This window comes from Dipodomys merriami, unplaced genomic scaffold, assembly GCF_024711535.1.
Source record: "Dipodomys merriami isolate MVZ:Mamm:240054 unplaced genomic scaffold, mDipMer1.0.p SCAF_13, whole genome shotgun sequence".
NCBI lineage: Eukaryota > Metazoa > Chordata > Mammalia > Rodentia > Heteromyidae > Dipodomys > Dipodomys merriami.
The window spans coordinates 30,108,647-30,129,568 of record NW_027202604.1 but is presented as its reverse complement, the minus strand read 5'-3'; positions in this window follow the sequence as shown (position 1 = coordinate 30,129,568).

Sequence of the window (20,922 nt, the reverse complement as noted above, 5' to 3'; positions counted from 1 at the left end):
AATTATACACACTTATACCTTGTGGTCTGGTAACTCAATAGACATAAACAATATGTAGCAATCAAATCAGGCTTTTTAAAAAGGGGCTTTCTTGTGCAGACATAATTACTAATTGAAAGTGTGGGCAACCCCATGAAGACTGTCTGTCCGGGTATCTTCCTGCAGTGTGCCTAAGACAGGCCTTGTTGAGACAAATCACATGAAAACTTGGAAATGTTTCTACCATGTTACCAAAATTCCCTTCAATGAGCACCAATTCAGAAGCTCAATAATTCCGTTTCCATGTGAGTGGGAGAGATCCTAAAAGGGGAGAGGTGGGTAATACCTTGTGTTCTAACCATGTGGTGATGATTCCAATTTGTGCTTCCCAAGGAAAAAGGACCCTGATGATCAAAATTGCAATAATGTAGCCAAATGCTGTCCATTGGGGCTGGCAGTAGAAGAATGGATGTTGGCTTAATTCAGATAATCTCAGAGTTCAAGAATTGTCAAGGTGATTGGGGCTAGGAAGGTGGCTCAGTGGTAGAGCACTTGCCTTGCAATGCATGAGGCCCTGGGTTCGATTCCTCAACACCACATAAGCAAAAAGAAAAAAAGCCAAAGTGGTGCTGTGGCTCAAGTGGTAGAGTGCTAGCCTTGAGCTGAAGAGCTGAGAGACAGCACCCAGGCCCAGAGTTCAGGCCCCACGACCAGACCCCAAAAAAACAAACAAACAAACAAAAAAAGAATTCAAGGTGATGTACAGTGGGATTACAGGTACATAAGTAAAGTAGTGAGTACATTTCTTGTTGAGCTTATTACCCCTTCCCTCACTTTTCTGACTTTTCCTCCCCCCCAACCCCCCAAAGTTGTACAGATCATTTCCAACATATTGTCTTCCCCTTTGTCCTTTGTCTCACCATTTTGTTGTTCTCCTTCCCTAATTCAGATAAACATATATATACATATATAAACATATATATGTGTATATATATACATATATATATACATATATATATATATATGTATTCAAGCTACCAAAATCAAATACAGTGGCAACAGAGAATCCCAACTGTGTAACTCTAATCTTATTTCTCCACCTGCGAGTAAGGTTTGTCATGTATACCTGGAGAAGATAATTTGGAAATTAAAGAAAAGTGAAGCAATATACATAATGTAGATGCTAACCTATTGCTAAAGTTTCCTATTAAAAGATGTTTTATATAAATAATTGATGTGTTTTTAGGTAAGGATCTAAATGTTCCTAAAAACATCTGATAGTTTTAAATCCCAGTATTATTTTATCATGCCTACATTTAATTAAATACATGGTTTTATTAAGGATAAAAAGAGTTGAATGTCTTAATAGAGACACTCTGCATAGAATCACAAAGTCTTCCCTTAGTGAAGAGTGAAGGTCTTTAGTTAGGTGGTTCAGGTTTGGTCTTAAGTGAAGGCTTTTTCTGTCTTTAATATCTGAGCAAGGTCAAGCATCATCTTCTGAGAATACACTCTTACAAAACTATATTCATTATGAGGCTTGTGTGCAAGTGTCTGTCTTGGTTTTGCTACCTGAGTCACTTCATTATTTAATCATTTTGATGTTTTGTCCCACATATTTGCTAACTTTAGTGTCCCGCCCCCATCACAAGTGGTACAAAACTTCTTAGTATCCAACATGTAAGATTTATGTACAAGATGTTGAGAATGTCTACATACTTGATTTCTTTTCCTCACTCTTAGAATAAATTAAGTCCTACTTACCCCCAGCCCCTCCATTTTTATATAACCTCTCCTCACTAGTCTGTGGATATAATTTTTGTGTCTCCTTTTATAGACAGAAGTAGTCTCCTGTTTAATCTTCTGTTCTACCTTCTCCTTGTTCCATACTGCAGACTCAGATTTTCAAAAACCATGTTAGAGTGGATAATTTTTCCACTTAGATAAATATTCTTCCAATTTTCCCTATTATCCTAAAACTTATAAATAACACTGAAACACTGGAAAATAGCACATGATCATATCCCTACTTAAGACGTTTTTGTACTTGTTAAATTTTTTTTCATTCATTCTGGTTTTCCTTTTCCTATGACATACCTTCCCCTCTTCATACTTTAAGAAGGTCAGTGACGTCCTTTCTTATGTCATTTTATGAGTCCTCAGAACACCGGATGCAACCGTTCTGGTTTTCTTTTTTCTTTTCTTTTTTTTTTTTTTTTTTGGGTCCAGTTGTGGGGCCTGAACTCTGGGCCTGGGCGCTGTCCCTCAGCTCTTCAGCTCAAGGCTAGTGCTCTCCCACTTGAGCCACAGCACCACTTCTGGCTTTTTTCTTTTTGCTTATGTGGTGCTGGGGAATCGAACCCACGGCCTCAGGCATGCAAGGCAAGCACTCTACCACTGAGCCACCTTTCCAGCCCCCGTTCTGGTTTTCAATGCAGGAAACCTTTAAGGTACAGTAAGAAAATTAATTAGCATGTTGGTGAGGTCAATCATTGAATCCAAAAATCAACCCTAAGCTCAAATAATCATCCTACCATACTGCATCCAGTTTACTAAGTGATCATTTCTGTACTGTTTATAAAATAATACTGAAAATAGACTTAGTACTTCCAGAACCTGATCTGGAAGCTCATGCCACAGATAGACAATATCCAAGAGATGGGTATTGGGGAGAAAGAAAGATTATACTTAGTGCCAAAGGATGTAGAAGAGGGAGTTTTGCTCACAAATCAGCTTTTCTACTTTCAGGATTTGGGGATTACAGATACAGTATAGGAGGTGGGAGAAAGACTACTAATGGGGAAAGATATTTGTGTCTTTTCTGTAAATATGTGGAGATTTTCCAGGAACTTGGGTGCTACCTTTTCCATTCTATTATGGTGTTACTGTAAAAGAGCGTGATGTTTGGTAGGTGTACTGGGACTTGAAGGAAGAGGAGATAAACAAGGCAAGTCTAGTTCAACTGAAACTTGCATCTTATTTCTCAGTCTTTCTCAAATGATTAATATCTACATGTATAGGTGAATGGAACCTCCTCTAAAGATTGTCAGGCATAATATAAAAACAGATGCAAGCTGAGCATCGGTGGCTCATGCCTGTAATCCTAGTTACTCAAGAGGCTGAGATCTGAGGATCCTGGTTTGAAGCCAGCCCAGGGAGAAAAGACTTATCTCCAATTAATCACTCAAAAACCAGAAGTGGAACTGTGGCTCAAATGTCATAGAGTGCTAGCATTGAACAAAAGAGCTCAGGGGTAGCCCTGAGTTCAAGCCCTACAATCAACAAACATCCCCCCCCCAAAAAAAAACCAAACCCACAACAACAAGAGATGCTTAACCTTCTCATTCTAATAGTCTGTGGGACATTTGCAGGCCCAAGTAAAGTTAGTGTTCCAAAAAAAGGATTTCACATGCCCTAAAATGTATCTTAGGGAGCTGTTATTATAATCCATATGGCAGAATGTTATCTACAGCAAAGTAAGTAAAACAAACAGCAGCAACAAAAAACAATATGTCATGCGACTGTGTGACCTCCAAAATTAGTAATTTTTAAAGTCAAATAAGACCTAGTGAAATTTGAGGTTCATTTAGATTTGCCCCACCTTGTAGCACCAAAGGAGAGAGCTTCACTATAAGGAGACTAATTGTGTTCTGACAAATTTTCTGATACTTGATTGAATCTAGGAGATCACAGAGGGCGTTTCATATAACAAGGCTTTTTCTCAGTAACCATAGGAATGGAGCTGTTCTTTGTTTAATTAGAAGTACCTATCATAATTCTGGAAGCATGGTAGCTATTCAGTATATACTTATTGAACAATGTCACTGTTGTGTCTCTAGGTTGTTCTCTTGAACAACCTGTTGGAGTGAAACACATCCACTCAACACCTAAATGGGTCAATGGAGTGTTGTCTAATGGCGTGCAGTAAAACAAAATGTCGGAAGTAATTCTCAGGCACACACTGATGAACCTGTCCCAAGAACCACCATCATCATCATTCTCTTCTTTTATAAGCTGGTTATCTTATAGGTAAAGGACAAGGACAGAGAGTTACTGTTACATAAGACTTCCCAACATTTCATCACTTATGATTCATCTTTTTAGCCTCATTATTATTTATGATATTCAAGGGATAGTCTCTTTCCTTGCGTTTTTATGCGTAATTTGAAGGCAATTAAAGGTTAATTATTTCCAAAATTATATTGATAAGTGTCTGGTGTTGATGATTGAGATGAAATAAAAATTATTCCCATATAGAATGAGGTCACTCAATGTGAGGGAAAAAAGCAACTCAGTAATGAAAATAGCAGCCATCAAGAGCTCGCAGATTTAAAACACTTAATTTGTGTCAAGTGTGGTGTTAAACATTTCATACATATTACTTCATTTAATTATCTGAGTGCTTAAACAGGTGCTATTATTGTCTACATTTTTTAAGAAGATGTGGTTAAGGGCTTGACTTATGTGTTGATAATCCTTACTAAATGGAGAATTCAGAATTCCAATCTTGGTAGAATGAAATTCTAACAGTGATATTTTATAAGCTACAGGCAGCATGGCGTTTTTCTTGGATGTCACAACTGTCATTAAATATGCAATATCCATTCAACTCATAAAATAACTGAAGGAAGTACTTTGATTTTCCAGTGATACCAAGCCTTCAGGATGAAAACTGCAGTCACAATGAAACTTCTATATAGTATGCATTCATTGTTTCAGCTTGCTAGGACTGGTCACCTTTAGTTTCCAGTAGCACCAACCCATGTTGTCTTTAAAACACTGTTCCTTCTTAGCCAGGTGAATACGGTTCATGTCTGTAATCCTAGCTATTCCGGAGGCTGAGATACTAGGATTGCGGTTTGAAGCCAACCTTGGCAGAAAAGTTGGTGAAACTCATCTCCAATAAACTACTCAGAGAAAGTTTAAAGTGGTGCTGTGGCTCAAGCGGTACAGAGCTAGCCTTGGGCATAAAGAGGCTCAGGGACAGGGCCCTAAGTTGAGGCCCCAGGACTAGCAAAAAAATAAATAAATAAGTAAGCTGTTCTTTCTCCATGAGGAGATTTCTGATCTCATCAGTCAAAATACCTTGCATCATTCTGGAGAAGAATTGAGACTGGTCTCAGCCAAAGCCAAATAGATGTTATTCTATGGGGATTTAATCTTTGTATTAACAAGAAAAGGCAAAGTAAATGGTCCATATTCCTTTATTTCGATGAGAATGCTGCCAAAGCTGTCATTAGTATAGTTAATATGGAGCCCAGCATTGCCCTGATTCATATCCTTTTGGAATGGAAATGATTCTGTAAATCATCCTATTTCCTTTCAAATGACTTAATGTGTGTTTGAATGCGAGTATGTATGTATAGAAGGGTATTATTTTTGTGCTTATAACCAAGAAATTCACACAGATTTGCATTCCCTCTAGCCACCTGGAATTTTTCCCTTATGGTCAGCAGCCTTTGTTTGCAAGCTTCTTTCAGTTAAACCAGAAACCAAAAGCAATAGAGAAACCTAATCACATAACAACAACAAAAAGACAACCGAATTTACATGAATACACTACATGTTTCCTTATTTCCAGATTGAAGGGCATATTTAGCTTACCTCTAATACCCTATGTCTGATTTTAAAGATATTTGTTGTTTTGTTTTGTTTTGTTTGCAAGATCTCAAACTTCTCTTTTAGGGCTGTTTAAGTATACTATTCAGTCTTTGAATTTGAAATATGACTTATTCAAAACTTGTTGCTGTATATACTATTTCAAACATAAGTTGATCAAATATTCTGATTTGAGAAGACATGTGCTACCAAGTGAAATTCTGTTTCAAATACAACTTGGAAGTTTATGCATCAGAAAAACCAGTGAAATCCCACCCAGTGTGTAAAACAGCCACTGCTTGGGGGCCAGTTTTACTCTATGAAATTTTAGGTTATGCAGTCTGCTCAGTATGGGGTCATTTCTCCTGGGTATCAGTTATCACATTACTGTTCTGCTTATTTTGCAATAATAATTAAACATTTCCCCCCTTCAAACTCAAATTTGACATTATTTTGCTAATAATTTTACTAAAATTCCACTTTCCCTGGGTGTAGCCATTTGACTCAAAAACAAGTAGCATCAGTTATAATCCTTAGAATCTAATAAAGATTCCATCAGTGTAAAACAGTTATCCTTAGGCAGAAAGAGAACCAATTCAATTATGATGTTGGTTGAAAAATTGAAAGGCTTTTTAACTTCAGGGTAGGAAAGTTGTAGTACATATTAAAATGGTTAGTACAAAATTCGTGCATCTAGGCTAACAAATGCTAATATGTTCTTTTGTTACCCTCTAATTTATATGATTCATGTAAGCCTCCAGCCAGTGAAACTTGTACTAAATTTCATGTGCATTAAAAAATAGCAAAGCAATGAATTGTGAAGTTATTAACATTCGTGTCTACTTGCATTATTAAGCCATACACATCAAATGTGGTAGTACAGGAGAGAAATGTCATAATGAAGTACAACAGCATTTAATCAGGAGCATTTCTAAAGGTCATCAAAGCATCATATGATACCCATCCATGCATAACAGCAATCTGAAATAAATATCCAATGGGACATGATGAGAATACATTTAATAACTATTCCATGTAGCTTCTATTAAGCTAGGTTATACCATTCTGCTGTTGGAGATAGAACTGGTTCTGGTGTGAAATCATATATGCTGCGCTCTAAATTAATTACGGATTAATAAGAGATGAGAGAGGACATTTGTGTGCTTATTTACCTTCCCCCAGTGAAGTTGGTGACTGATGATCTCAACACAAGCTTAAGAAGAGCAATTCAACTTTCATCAGCTAGGAGAGCCACAGGCTGCGCTGTTTAAGTAACTAATAATTTATTAGTATTTTCTCACTTGTAATGGTGTTTTATGAGCTCCAGGACAAGTGTTCACATTTGAATACATTAAAAGGTGCAAACATTTGACCTTTCTAAATATTTTATATTAACATTGTAGAGATTACTCTGTTTTCTCAAATAGGAGGCTTTCGTGAGGAAGAATAACGTAATAAATGCCTGTATAACTGCCTTCTGGTAAAAACAGTAGTTTGTCTACTTTTTAATATTTACAGATTTTTGCAGTTGTTTAAAGGTGACTATGTTGGTGCAACTGAAAAGACCCAACAGGAGAGAAGAATATAATTTGAGTTGGTTAACATTGAATTTTGCCTGCAACTGCTGTTTGCAACTCTTGCTTTTTATCACTGCCCTTCCCACTTAAAGTTGACCCTGTAGTCGTAGCCAAAGAAAGCCTTTCTTCTCTTTTATAGACTCATGCCTCACTTAGCCATCTACTGCTATTTCTCAAGAGACTGATGACAGGCCCACATTAGTACATAGACTCCCAGTTTCCCTTGGAGACTTTCATTTGCTGTTCCTCTTTCCTTGAATGCCCTCTCTCCTGGGCCAGTCCCTTTGCGTTCATCCCTAAAACATTCACCCAGATTCTTTTGCAAAGACTAGTATCCATGTCATTTTCTCTTCTCTGCCCAGATCCATAGCAGGAAGATGAAGCTCCTGGGTTATCTTTCTTAAAGATTATAAAATTTCCTATTAAATAACCTCATGATCACAAGGCTAACTATATGAAGTTGGATACTCAAAGCAATGTTTATGATAAGGCAGTAATTAGGAGTATGCCTTCCATCCAGAATCTGCTCAGTGTACATTCTTCCACTCAGTATGTTTTTGTCGAATAACTACTCAGTTCAGTGGTGACTGTGTCATATGATTCGATTCTGTAAACATAGTATTGATGCATAATACATAGACAAACAGCATACATGTTAAGAGTGAAGAACCAAATGAAGTTTTTCACATTCCATGTAAGCAACACCCACAGTTTTATTTTTAAGAAATGCACATTTTTGTCACTAAAGAAAAATCATTCTTCTAACTTTTGATAGCACTTGATTCCCTGTTGTTCTGCTTCCTGCATGTGGGTGTTCATCTAGCATATAGTTTTTTGTATGCCCTGTTTATGTTGCCAAATATGGAGAGATCATCGCCATTGAGGGTAGCTGTTGGCTATTCTCTTGGATGTTGAGCATTCTATTATGTGAGTGCACCACAGGTTAGAATACAGGTTCATATGGAAAAACATGCTTTGATTTCCACTAAGGGATTTATTTTGAGTAGCATTTCTATGGGCCATTGGGAATGCAATGTGAAATGCAAACACCCAGATATTATTTGTTAAATGCAAACACCTAGGTATAATGGGTATAACCCTAACAGTTCGGCTTTGGGATTATAGTCTATATAGTAGATACAAAAGCAGAAATAATTTTGGCTGAAATGTCTGGATGGAAATCTCCTCAATGAAAATGTGGTATGTTCTCTTTGCTAAAATGACAACTGGGAAAAATTCAATGCTAATTAAATGATAAGTTTATTCGTATTATGGTTTTCTGGGAACTGTGTGATTTCAGCAGCAGTCAGATCTACAGATAGACTGACTGGGCCCAAACCATGGCTCTATCCATTTAAGACTATTATTGACCTCGCTGTGCTCCATTACTGGTCCTGACAATCTGAAAAGTATAGATTTTACCACATTAAACAGTCTGGGTGACTTAAATGAGATAATGCAAAGCCTTCAAAAACAATGCTCAGCTCGAACTCAGTGCTCAAATGTTGGCCATTATTATTATTTTGAATTCCAAAAGGATATTTCCTAGGGTGAAAACTCAAAGGGAATGCAATTCCTTTTATGACAACTCATAATTACAGTACAAGCTAATCTAATCCATGTTCTCTGGGAAATGCTAGAATCACAGGTTTGTTCATCAGATTTCCTGGGAGAATAAAGAATCACATGTCTTTTGCTTTTTCAGATCAAATTTCCTAGAAATGCACTATGTGTTTGATCTCACATATATACTTCAGCAATCTTATCCTTGGTGAAGCTCCATCTAAATTTCATGTCTTCATCCCCACTGCGCTCTCTCTTCTCTACAAAATCCATCTTGTAGTTCATCTGTAAAGAGTCGTCATTCTTTTATTCGGTTATGTATGCTTATAACTCCTTCCTGTGAATATCTAAAGCACAGGATCTGTGTGTTCAGCATGGACTTTAATAAGCTTTAATTGAATTACAATGCTTGTCAGAATTTATTCATGCCCAGTGGCCTTAAGTGTTGTTGTGTTGCATTATATGACAGTCAGAATCCTTGACATTAATAATTTCAGTGCATAATCACCATTTAGGAAACAATTCTATTTTCTAGAAATTTTGAATGCATTTTAATATATTGTCATTTAGTGATCGCCTCTAGTTGAAGTAATGCTACATATTCCTGGGATACAGAGAGTTAAAATAGTTGTGTGAAAATGACCTCTCATTGTAGAGTGAGAAATGTATTCTAACAGAAATAACTCCCTAAAAATGGAAATATCTAGAATGCAATCTGTTTATTTATAAGCCAGTTACAATTTATTGTCTGCCATAGAAAAACATTCTAAAACGGAGTGCGATATTTTGGGAATAAACTTATACCCTCCATATCCTGACATTATTGTAAGCTCAGAGATGTCTGACAAGAGCACTAAGTTATGATGCAATAGCTTTTAATTTTTCCAGACCATAATAGATTGATATATGTGCATTTGTACACACATTCAGCTGATATGAGCAACGCAGGGCTCCGTTAGTTGGGTTGGCTTATTGAAGACACCCGAACTAGCAGATTCAGCATGTTTGTGGTTTATTTGCTCTGTGGCACTGAGTATTGATTAATGACATAATAAATCTTTCTGCGTCTTACTTTCCGTTGCCACATAGCAGCCTGAGATGAGAGCTCCAAGCATGAGTAGAGATGCTGAGATGCGTGTCAAAGAAGATAAGTTGGTCTGAGCTCATGACTGATGAATAAATTCATTGGGGGTGTTGCCTGCTAGCTTTTCCTCATCCTTAAACTATAAAATGGTTTGTCAAAGCCATCCGTAGACGCTTTCATTAGTCAGCATTGCTTTTATTTGAATTTAAAACTTTCTACCGTGCCAGGGTAATCTTAGGAAACAAATCCAAAAGGTTAGTTTTATACTAGATAATTCTATTCATTCTAGGACTATTAATTTTTAACTCCATGATCTCAAAGGATCTATCTATCTATCAACTTTATTAAAAGCACAGATGGAGATTTAGGAAGAGGCAGCTCAAATTCTGTTCCTGGCTTTTACTAGTTGTGTAAAGTTTACCTAAATCTCAGTTTGATTATTAGTAAATTGGAATCTACCCCCATATGATAGGTAAAGGTTGCTATAACATGGTAAGGTATGGAGTATCTAGCCTTGTATGTGATCAAGGTTCAGTACAAAGGGAAAACATTGCATCCTTTTCAATGAAGAACACAGTCGCTCTCGCAAATATTCATTAATTTAACCCTCAGTTAAGAAATCTCTCTCACATACCAAGTACTGAGAGAGATAGAAGATATATAAAATATCAAGCCCTAAAACACAGAACTCATACTAGGGAAAGAAAGATGATTGGGAGTTAGCAAAGGCTAACTAGAGCAGTTATTTCAGTAGGGGTGTCCTCCATAGGGGTTCTTGGTATTGTATGTAGAATTTGCCTTTTCATGCTGGGGTTGAAGGTTGTGCTTCTAGGGTAGAGCAGGTGGAGACCAGGAAATGTGCTGAGCATTTTACAATGCACAGAACAGCTTACAGCACCCAAAAGTTACCCATCCCCAAATACCAGCCATGCCTATATTGAGAAATCCTGGGCTAAGCAAAGGAAGAAAGCAAATATATTTATTTTTTCAATATATGTAAAATTAGGCCTCAAAGTACAGTATAATGCAGCTATTTATAAGGGAACAAACAATATTGGATTGTAATCAGTATGGCTACTAACATAATGAGACTTCTTATGTATCTAAGTTCCTTAGGCCATTTAATCCTCTTCAGAATCTTATGACACGAAGGGTAAGTTTATTAAATCCATTTTATAAAGGAGGACACTAATTACTGAGGTGACAAATTACATAGTTGGGATTTGAACCCAGAAAATTAGCCTGAAAAGCTTATTATCTTAACCATTATGCTGATGGTGTAAAGCCGGCTGGATGCTCTCCTAATAAGAAAAGCAATTTTTCTGAGGTGAGGAGTCTAAGGATCTTGAGGATATCTTCACTGTGGTTAGAACTTTACTGAACCTCAATTCCTAACAATGTAAGACTTGGAGTTTGTCAGTTAGCTTTAAAATCATATTATTCTTTTATTAAGCAAATTGCCTTTTAAACATGTGTTTGATTGTGAAATATGATGTAAGCAGTGTCTGGAAACGTGGGGAACTCAGAAAAGATATGATTCTGTGTTGAGTGCAGAGAATACAATAAAGTTTGCAGGTAACAGACTTAATGTCTAGAGAGGAGGTAACATGAATGTCTGTCCTCAGAGAGTCCAACTCATCATTATGGCATGACAGCCCTTTTTCTTTCAATGAAAAAGCAGCTAGAATATTTGAATGATATCACCAGTGACACAGATCTGATTCTAGTAACTACAACTTTTTAAAGAAATTTAGCATTTTAAAATTCTAGTTTGGGGGAGCATACATGACTACTGTTGCGGGGGATACAAGGGTCAGTGCCTGGAGTGAAATCCTACTCTATTTTGACTGTTGTAACTGTACATCAGGTGGCACAGAAATAACCCAAAGTTATTATCTCACAGTTGTGGAGTGTCAAAATCTAAAAACAAAGTTTTGGCAGACCCATGCTACCTCTGAAGCTAGCATGAACTGGAGTAGTCTTTCCTGTCCTCTTCCTTATTCTATCATAACCTTTAAGATGTTTTAGTTTATGGATGAATTATCATAATCTCGCCTTCCATCTTCACATTGTCTCCTTTTCTGGATACACCTATGCACATCTGTGTGTGTATGTGTGTGTGTGTGTGAAAGAGAGAGAGACAGAGAGAGACAGAGAGAGACAGAGAGAGACAGAGAGAGATCCTGGGGCTTGAACTAGAGCCTGGGCACTATCTGAACTTCTGTGAGCAAGAGTAGCACTCTACAACCTGAGCCACAGCTCCACTTCCAGCAGTTTTTGGTGGAGGGTGGTTAATTGAAGATGAGACCCTCATAGAATTTCCTGCCCAGGCTGGTTTTTGAACTGTGACCCTCGGATTTCTGCCTCCTGAGTACAGGCATCAGCCAATAGCACCCAGCACATCTTCTTTTATTATACGGACAATAGTCATTGGACTTCAAACCTATGCTAATACAGAATGGCCTCTTCTTAAGTAATTAAATCTACCAAGACCCTATTGCCAAATAATAACATATTTTGAGGTTCCTGGTCAACACAGGTTAAAACCTATTCAATAAGCATAACTGATATCACGTTCATACAGGCAAACAATCCTGTTTCCATTAATGCAGAATAGGATGACTTTGCAAAAGCAAGATGTTCAACATAGAGTCTAAAACCAGATGAAATAATAATCTATGAGTAGCTGTAAAACCTGAACCAACCCATGAACATCCCTGTGTCTTATATGATAAGCAATATTGCATGCACTGTGTTCTCTTCCTCTCTCTCATACTGAATTCTATTTAGTTAAAGTGACATTTGATTTGTATTTCCTAAGAAAAAATAATGATGAATCATTGTAATTATTTTTACCATTTTCTGACTTCTCCTGTGATCCAAATGTTCCCATTAAATTCTACATTAGTTTAGATAGGTCGGAATATTTTGACCTTTATTTTGCAAATTTCAAAGTTTCCTTTTACTTTGATGGTTCTTATTATTCTATTATGAAGTTCTTTTTGGCAACTTAGCATTTTCATTGTAAAAAAAATCTTGTCCTTATTATAAATTCTTCCAGGGCCATAAAAGATGTCATTATATTAATACACATGGCATTTTTTACTGATTAAATACAATAATTTCTACATCTGGTGTTGGAAAAAATATTAGACTGAGTTGCATAAGAAAGCTACGGACAGTGAGAGAAAATAGCCTAACACAAAAAGTGAACAAGTGAATTGGAAAAGACATATCTAAAATGGCACACCAAGCCTTTCCAGAAATCTCCTCTTCCATAGGCCAACTAAATATTCCGAACCCAGGAATTAATCAGCATCTTAAAACAATAAAAGGGTTTATTTAAGAAAAAAGCTGCTCAACTTTGATAGGAAGAATCACACATGAAGCTTTCTCCTGCTCTTTTCCTGCCCTTCCCTCATGTCTGCCTTTAAAATTCCAGGTGTCACAAGCATAGTCCATAGAAAATAATGGTCTAGGAGAGGCATATTGTGTTTAGAGTTCCCACAATCACCTCTAAATTCATATCCCCTGAGAACTATCTATGTTCAGACATAGAGTTGTGCACAGGTTGTGCACAGCCTTGTGAACTATCTGGAAAGACTGTAAACTGTTCCCTTTGCCTGATCTTGAGGTTCTGAACAAGGAGGAGAAATAGGTTGGTGGAGAGGTTCACACTGTCAAGCTTTAAAGAGGAGGTGGTTGCTTAAAAAAAAAATCAGTTTCAGAAAGGTGAGTATCACACTCTTTGTCTCATATGCCGAATCTAGAATAAAAGAAATTGGGGAAAGGTACAGGAACATAAAAAGTGAGCTACTTGGGGGTCAATGAAGGTGTAGGAGGTATCATCCTTGTACATTGTATGCAAATATGAATATGATGTAATGAATCCCATATGTGCCAATGTAGAAGTGAGAAGTGGGGGAGCTGACAATGAAACTAATACAGCTGAGACTTCAGTGTCACAGGTAATACTATGCAAACATTACATAAGTGGTCCTGATAAACAATAAAAACTTGATATGGTAACGACAGCAATCAGTAACAAAAGCAAATCTTTTAGAGAGATAGGTATGATTTCCTATTTCTACTTTATATTGAAAAAAACTTCTACAATGTAAAAGACAAAATCACACGCATCTCTATCAGAAATCACATCATTAAACAGAAAAAAAATATCCCCAAGAAAGCCCAAACATTAGACTTACTGATTAAAGGCTTTAAATCAGCTATTGTGACTATACTCAAGAGAACTAGAGGAACCATGCCAACGAGAAAGCATGGATATTTGGGAGGAAAAGGGAGAAGAATTTCACGTTTGAGGGCTTCTGATACAAATTAGTAAGACCTAATTTGAAAAGAAAAAAATCTAGGGTACATAGCAAACAATAACAAATAGAAAAAAAAGCCAAAACCTAAACTAGGAAAATTACATTTTTCAAAGGAGCTGAATTAGAAATATAGAATGGAGAATTATAACAATTGTTAGAAAAACTTACTACTGAAGCACAATAGAAATGAGTTAGCAACAGATTGAGCACAGTTGATGACAGGTCAGCTGGGATCACCCACTTTGAGCATAATAGAAGCATGAATAAAAGAAAAAAAGAAAAAGAAAAACATGAGCTGAGCCCTAGAGACCTTGGAGATGACATCACATACTCCATCAGAGGCATCATTGGAGAGAAAGGAGGAGTAAGGAAGTTTGTAGAAGTAATGGCCAAAAACTTACTAAATTTGATACAATAACATTCTTCAACACATAGAGAAGCTCAACAAATGAATTTGAATAAAATTAGAGAAGTCTAAACCTGCTAACACCGTGGCCAAACTCTAAGAATCCTCAAAGCAGCCAGATAAAAATGACTCATAACAGGAATTCTCAGATCTGTGATGGTCTTCTGATCAAAAACCAACAGGCCAACCGGGCCCAAGTGGCTCACACCTGTAATCCTAGCTACTCAGGAGGCTGAGATCTGAGGATGGTGGTTCAAAGCCAGCCTGGGCAGGAAAATCCATGAGACTCTTATCTCCAATAAACCACCTGAAAACTGGAAGTAGCACTGAGGCTCAAGTAGTAAAGTGCTCGCCTTGAGCTGAAGAGCTCAAGGACAGTGCCCAAACCCAGAGTTCAAACCCCACGACAGACAATAGGCCACCATCCCTTCTCCTATTATTAACAAGTATGGAGATGAAGCTTGGAGGGAGTCAACGTCAGGTTTCTGGTTGGAGTTAAGAGCAAGTATTAGCACTTGCAAATGCTTTTCTGATAGCAATTACTAATTGTCAAGGGAATTGAGATTAATGCACCTTCAAAGAATAGAAAGTCTGAAGGAATAATTTCACTTCTGATTTTTATCACTCTCCAATGCATCTTCTCATTCTCTTTTTGGACAGAGATTAAGCTTGCTCCCTGATATCACATGATTGCTCTAATTGAGGAACATAAAATTGAGTAAATAGTCTTAACATAGCAACAGAACAAATTGGGTAGGGATATGTGTGCATTATGCATTTGATTCAGGCTTTATAGACTACTGCAAGTACAGATAGAGCTTCATCCTGAGAATTGAAGCCTCAAAACCACCTAAGTGATGTTTGGAGTATACTATTGTTATAGTTGCCAAAAGGAACATCTAAATACCCCCGAATCCAAAATAGATATTGATAACCTTGGAAGTCCTGTGACAAAAGTGTCTGCTGACATCAAGGATACAGAATAGACACAAATCATTTAACCAGCTACATCAGACCAACCGAAAACCTTGCTTCGCTTCAGTGAATTAATTCCATCCTCATGAGTGAAGAATGACCTTCATTTTGTAGTCTTATTTATGAGACCAATGGCTTTCTTGTCAACAGGAAGTCTTGCGCATAAATCTCCACCTGCGTCTCACAATGGGCTTCCCCTTTTAATCCTGCATGTAGTTCAGCAGACTTCCTGTCAGATTTTATTTTGTAATCTGATTTCCATTACTGGGACCTTTCTCTGGACATTTGCTAACTTTTCTCTTTTATAATGGCTTGCTTGTGAGCTTTGATCATGTTTACGCGGATGCTGACATGAGCATACAAGTGGTCCTCTCATCACCACACTTGCTGCTTGTCTTCCCAATTTTCGATGTTGATAGTTTGAGCATGATTGACAGTTATTTGAATTCCAGCCTTCATTCCTTAGTCCTCCATAGAGTTCTTGACATAAGAAGTGTATCCAAAATTTGCTGATCAAGTGAATGAATAACTTCATCTTTCATACTAAATAATCAAGAGTTCCAGGAAATCTTAATATCTAGATGTGTGTGTATGTTTTTTTTGTTTTTTGTTTTTGTTTTGCTTTCCTTGTACATGCTAGAGTTTAATTTCCAGGAACTGATCAATATGCACTCTGAAATCTGGAAGTGGAAACCTCACTTTGTCATTTGTGGAATAAAAATAGCATTTATCCCTTGTGGCTCTTAGAACAATTAAATTATTTAGTATCTGGAAATTACCTGGCGTATAAACTCATTCATTCTAAGATATGAGAGATAGCCTGCTTCTAGAGTGAATGTGAACATCACAGATAAAACTCTTTGCCCTGATCGAGCTGACCACTTCTACCAGTTTGAACTCGTGGTGGTGGCTACCCAAGCCAACTTGCCATTCTGCTAAAATAAAATTCCAAAAGCATACCTTTAAACTTTGTCTTAAAATTTAAGTGTTTGGACCCTTTGGAAAGTTAGTGTTGATTGCTTTCAGAATGGTTGTAGATCCAATTAAAAGTTTTACAGAGAGCTCAAGTCATTCCCATTATGTTTAAAAAAAAAAAACAGCAAACTATAAAAATGACAAATGCAATGACTTACTCTTGAGTCTAAATAGTCCACCTAGGCAATTACAGAATAGCACTGTGGTTTCAAGCCCCTTGAGTTCAAAGCCTGAAGGATTTTAATTGACCACATGATCAATAGGAAGTAGTATGATATAGAAACATACAAAGTCAAGCCATTTCTTTCCAAATGTAAGGCTCTCATAGAAATATGTATTTCAGGAACAAGTGACTCCATTTTATGCTAGACATTTTATTCTGACTCCATTTTATGCTAGAAATAGTCTGTTCTCACAACACTGAAAGAACTATGAATAAACCAGCACATTTCTAGAGGAGAACAATGAATGTACATATGGACAGGTGGGGAAAAAATTGAGATGGTGAAAGAGGAATTTTCAAACTCCAGATCTGACGTACAGAAAAAAAGATTGGAGAGGAAAAGATGAGGTGAAGGGTCTCTCTAGAGGTGAAGAGCTATGTTCATCCAGTTTTACCCAAACAGAGAGAAATCAGATCAAAGGAGTGAAACGGAGACAGGCAGATTTATGCTGAATGTGAATGAGCTGGGAAGACAATATAGCCCATGCACTTGAGCAATCTCTGCATTTGGAAGAGCTTGAGAGCTTTCCTCTGGGACTGGGTGATGGTATCTCCAGTTCCCTCCAAGTCTGTTTTCTTTTTTGACACAGCCTTTTAAAACTTTAAGTTGAAGATTTTAAGGGCTTATTTTTTCAGCAGGTTCTCAAAGAATTGAGATACGGTTTTCACACGCACATGCGTGCATATGCATACACACACACAAATGTAAGTAATCTTTGAGGGAATAGATTTTTTTTATTGCTACTGCTAATAGCAACAAGTTAATTTCTTGTAGAAAACTACCAAAACTGCTACTGAATCAGCATGCAAGACTGGTAAACCTTGAAATTCCTTTTGCACATTAAGTTGTGATCTGTGCTTCATGATTCATTACCCTCCAGCTAAATCATAAATCAGTGAGGCCTGAGATTAGAGACTAAGGGATGTACATAGAGTATTCCTAAAGCAGGCACCAGTGATTCACACCTGTAATCCTAACTCTTCAAGAGTCTGATATCTGAGGATGACGGTTCAAATCTAGTCTGGGCAAGCAAGTCCATGAGAATCTTATCTCCACGTAACCACCAAAAAAAGCTAGACATGCAGCTCTGGGTCAAGTGGTAGATCGTTAACCTTGTGCATAAAAACTCAGGGACTGAGCCAAGGCCCTGAGCTCAAGTCACAGGATCTGCACAAAAAAAGTAAAATAAATACATAAAATAAAACTAAAGATGAAAAATAAAACTTAGAAAAGGGAGGTCTTTTCCCTCCCTGCTTGCCTGCTTTTCTTGCAACTGAACTTTGCGCTTTGCATTCACCAGGTAACTGTTGTACTATTTGGGCCGTAGCCTGCAGTCCTTTTGAATTCAGTGCATTTCAGATATATTCTCTCACTTTTACCTGGATCAGTCTAAGACATTGATCCTTCTATCCTCCTACTTTGGCCTTGTGAGTAGGTGGGATTACTGGTCTGAAACACCATGCCTGTTCTCAAGATGTCAATTAATTCCACTTGATTGTGAATGGACATTTACATATCTATGTTTAAAAACAGAGCATGATCACTCTGGAAAAGATAGTTCTCCTCTATCTCCAACCAACACCTGTGTTTTAATAGAAACATGTCACATCGAAGCCATTCCTGGTGGAACCGTCAGGGCCATCTGCACTAGTGAGTTCTGGTTCATCGTGGAAGGTTGAGGTTCATCCTTCATTCACATTTCACATTTCTCTTCTAGCAGGATGGTGTACATGCTCCACCTAAAGAGCAAAGCTCTAAACCAGCTTCAGATGCTATGGCCTCAAACTGACCTCTCTACTGACCCTCACATTTGCACAAATCTCTAGTTTTGAGCATGCCTCTCAGAACACTCTGACCAATCCCTGATTCGACCATGATTTCAATTATATACAGAGTGGAAACAGGAATAAAAATTTGAGCAAAATGCACAACATTTTCAAGTTATCATTCTATTTTTGTTTTTTCCATCTATTGTACATGGCTCTGTGTTCTTTTCTAATGCAGTGTATTATATTTTATTTGGATTTATTTAGCATGGCTAAATAAATTGTACATGACTCTGTGTTCTAATGCAGTGTATTATGTTTTATTTGGATTTGTTTAGCATGCAATAAAAATCAATACTATATTTGAATCCATTGGGGATATTGATAACTTGAATTCATGTAGTGATATAGGAAGCTAACATTATTTTTAGAAAAGTAGAACTAGGTTTATCATTCAAACAAAATTTGACCAATTTCCCTTTGTTATAAACATTCTTCTAAGACATTCAACTTCAGTGCCCATGGAAAAACAAATTAAGCACTAGCCATTATCCATTATTTAGAATTCTGGTTTACTATAAAGTAACTTTAGGTGATTTTAAAGAGTGTGTGTGTGTATGTGTGTGTGTGTGTGAGAGAGAGAGAGAGAGAGAGAGAGGGAGAGAGAGAGTGTGTGTGTGTGTATGTGTGTGTGTGTGTGTATATGTGTGTGTGTGTGTGTGTGTGTGTGTGTGAGAGAGAGAGAGAGAGAGAGAGAGAGAGAGTGAAAGATAGCCAGGTACTGATGGCTCATGCCTGTAATCCTAACTACACCGGAGGCTGAGATCTGAGGATCAAAGCCAGCCTAGGCAGAAAAGTCCATGAAACTCTTATTTCCATTAACCACCAGAAAACAAGAAATGGGCTGTGGCTCAAAGGGGTAGAATGCTAGCTTTGAGTGAAAAAGCTCAGGGACAGCACCCAGGCCCTGAGTTCAAGCTCCATGACTGAGAGAAGGAAGGGGGTGTGGCTAGGTAGGTAGTGGGGGAGGGTGAAAACTGGGAGATTATTGCATACAGAACTTCTAAAATGCTATGCAGAAGTGTTGTATTGAATTACGTCCCTGTTCATTTTATTTATTTTTTTAATTTTAAGAGTGTCTTTCTAAATTGTCCGTGCTGGCTTTGAAGCTTTAGCTTTTAGAATAGCAGCATCACAGCCTTGAGCTACCACACCCACAAAGTACATCCTTTATACCCCAGAGACAGCAAATAGAATGATATGAAATAATCATTGTAACAATAGTATGCTTAGATTAGCCCGATAGCATTGCTGCTCTAATAGCAGCCATCTGAAAACTAGTCTCTAGAAAAACAACTTAGTCTCTAGAAACAAAACAAGCTAAGAATATATCTAGAAGTAATAGTGGGTCTTCATGTTGGCCATTTGCTTATGGACTATAAACTGAGTACAATAGAAACATAATGAAACTCAGTATGGTCTTCTAGGTGTCTAGGTTCATTTTTATTTTATTTTTTTACAGAATATTGATTTCTGCCATTTGGGCCCTAATACTGACCAGGGTAGCTCATCTTTTCTATAATATCAATATGCATTTTCTGTAATCTTTGGACCAATCTTTGTCTCCCAAGATTCTTACTTGCAAATATTTAGTCAGTGTTGGTGAAGTAATTCCATTGAGTTGATACTTGTTGCATGATAGTAAAAAAATTCATCATTCAGCCACACAAATCCATGATTTATAATAAAGAATGCATTAAGAATTGCATGACTTGACTACCTCTACTGTCTCCTCTATAGACTCATTACTGAATTTTCCATGCCAACACTAGAGTCTGAGTGCTCTTCCTCCACCTAGTGGTTTTGTGTTCTTAGTAAATTATTGAGGCATCATGAAGGTCACATCGACTCTTGTCTCAGCCAAGTGTTGGCATGGTTTGTATTGTTGCCTACTCTATAGTTGCCATGGCCAGGAGATATTGGCACACAGTTCAGGTATAGCTTTCCAAGCTGTTTGTTTCTTGGGTTCAGTGGAAATGAAACATTGGATGAAGTTTTATTTCTAGAGACTGAATTAAAAATTCATTTTATATATATTATATATATTCTGCACAATTATGAGATAATATATATTGTATTATATAAGATATATTCACAAATATAAGATAAAACAAATAACTTTATTTGGAAGAAAAGTAGTGGATCCTTTTGTCTTAAGTACATGTGTGAAAATGTTTTAATGCAAAACTGATCATTTTAAAGTAAGTATCAGAGTTAATAGAGGTGCCTTCCATACAGAAATAATGGGCACAGTTGTAATATACAATGTATATATTTCTTATTGCTTCCCAATAGATATAGGTAACTAAAGCAAACCTGCCTCTTTCGCACGCACACATGTGCTTCCTAGCTCTCTTTTTTCCTTCCTCTCTAATTCCTCTCTC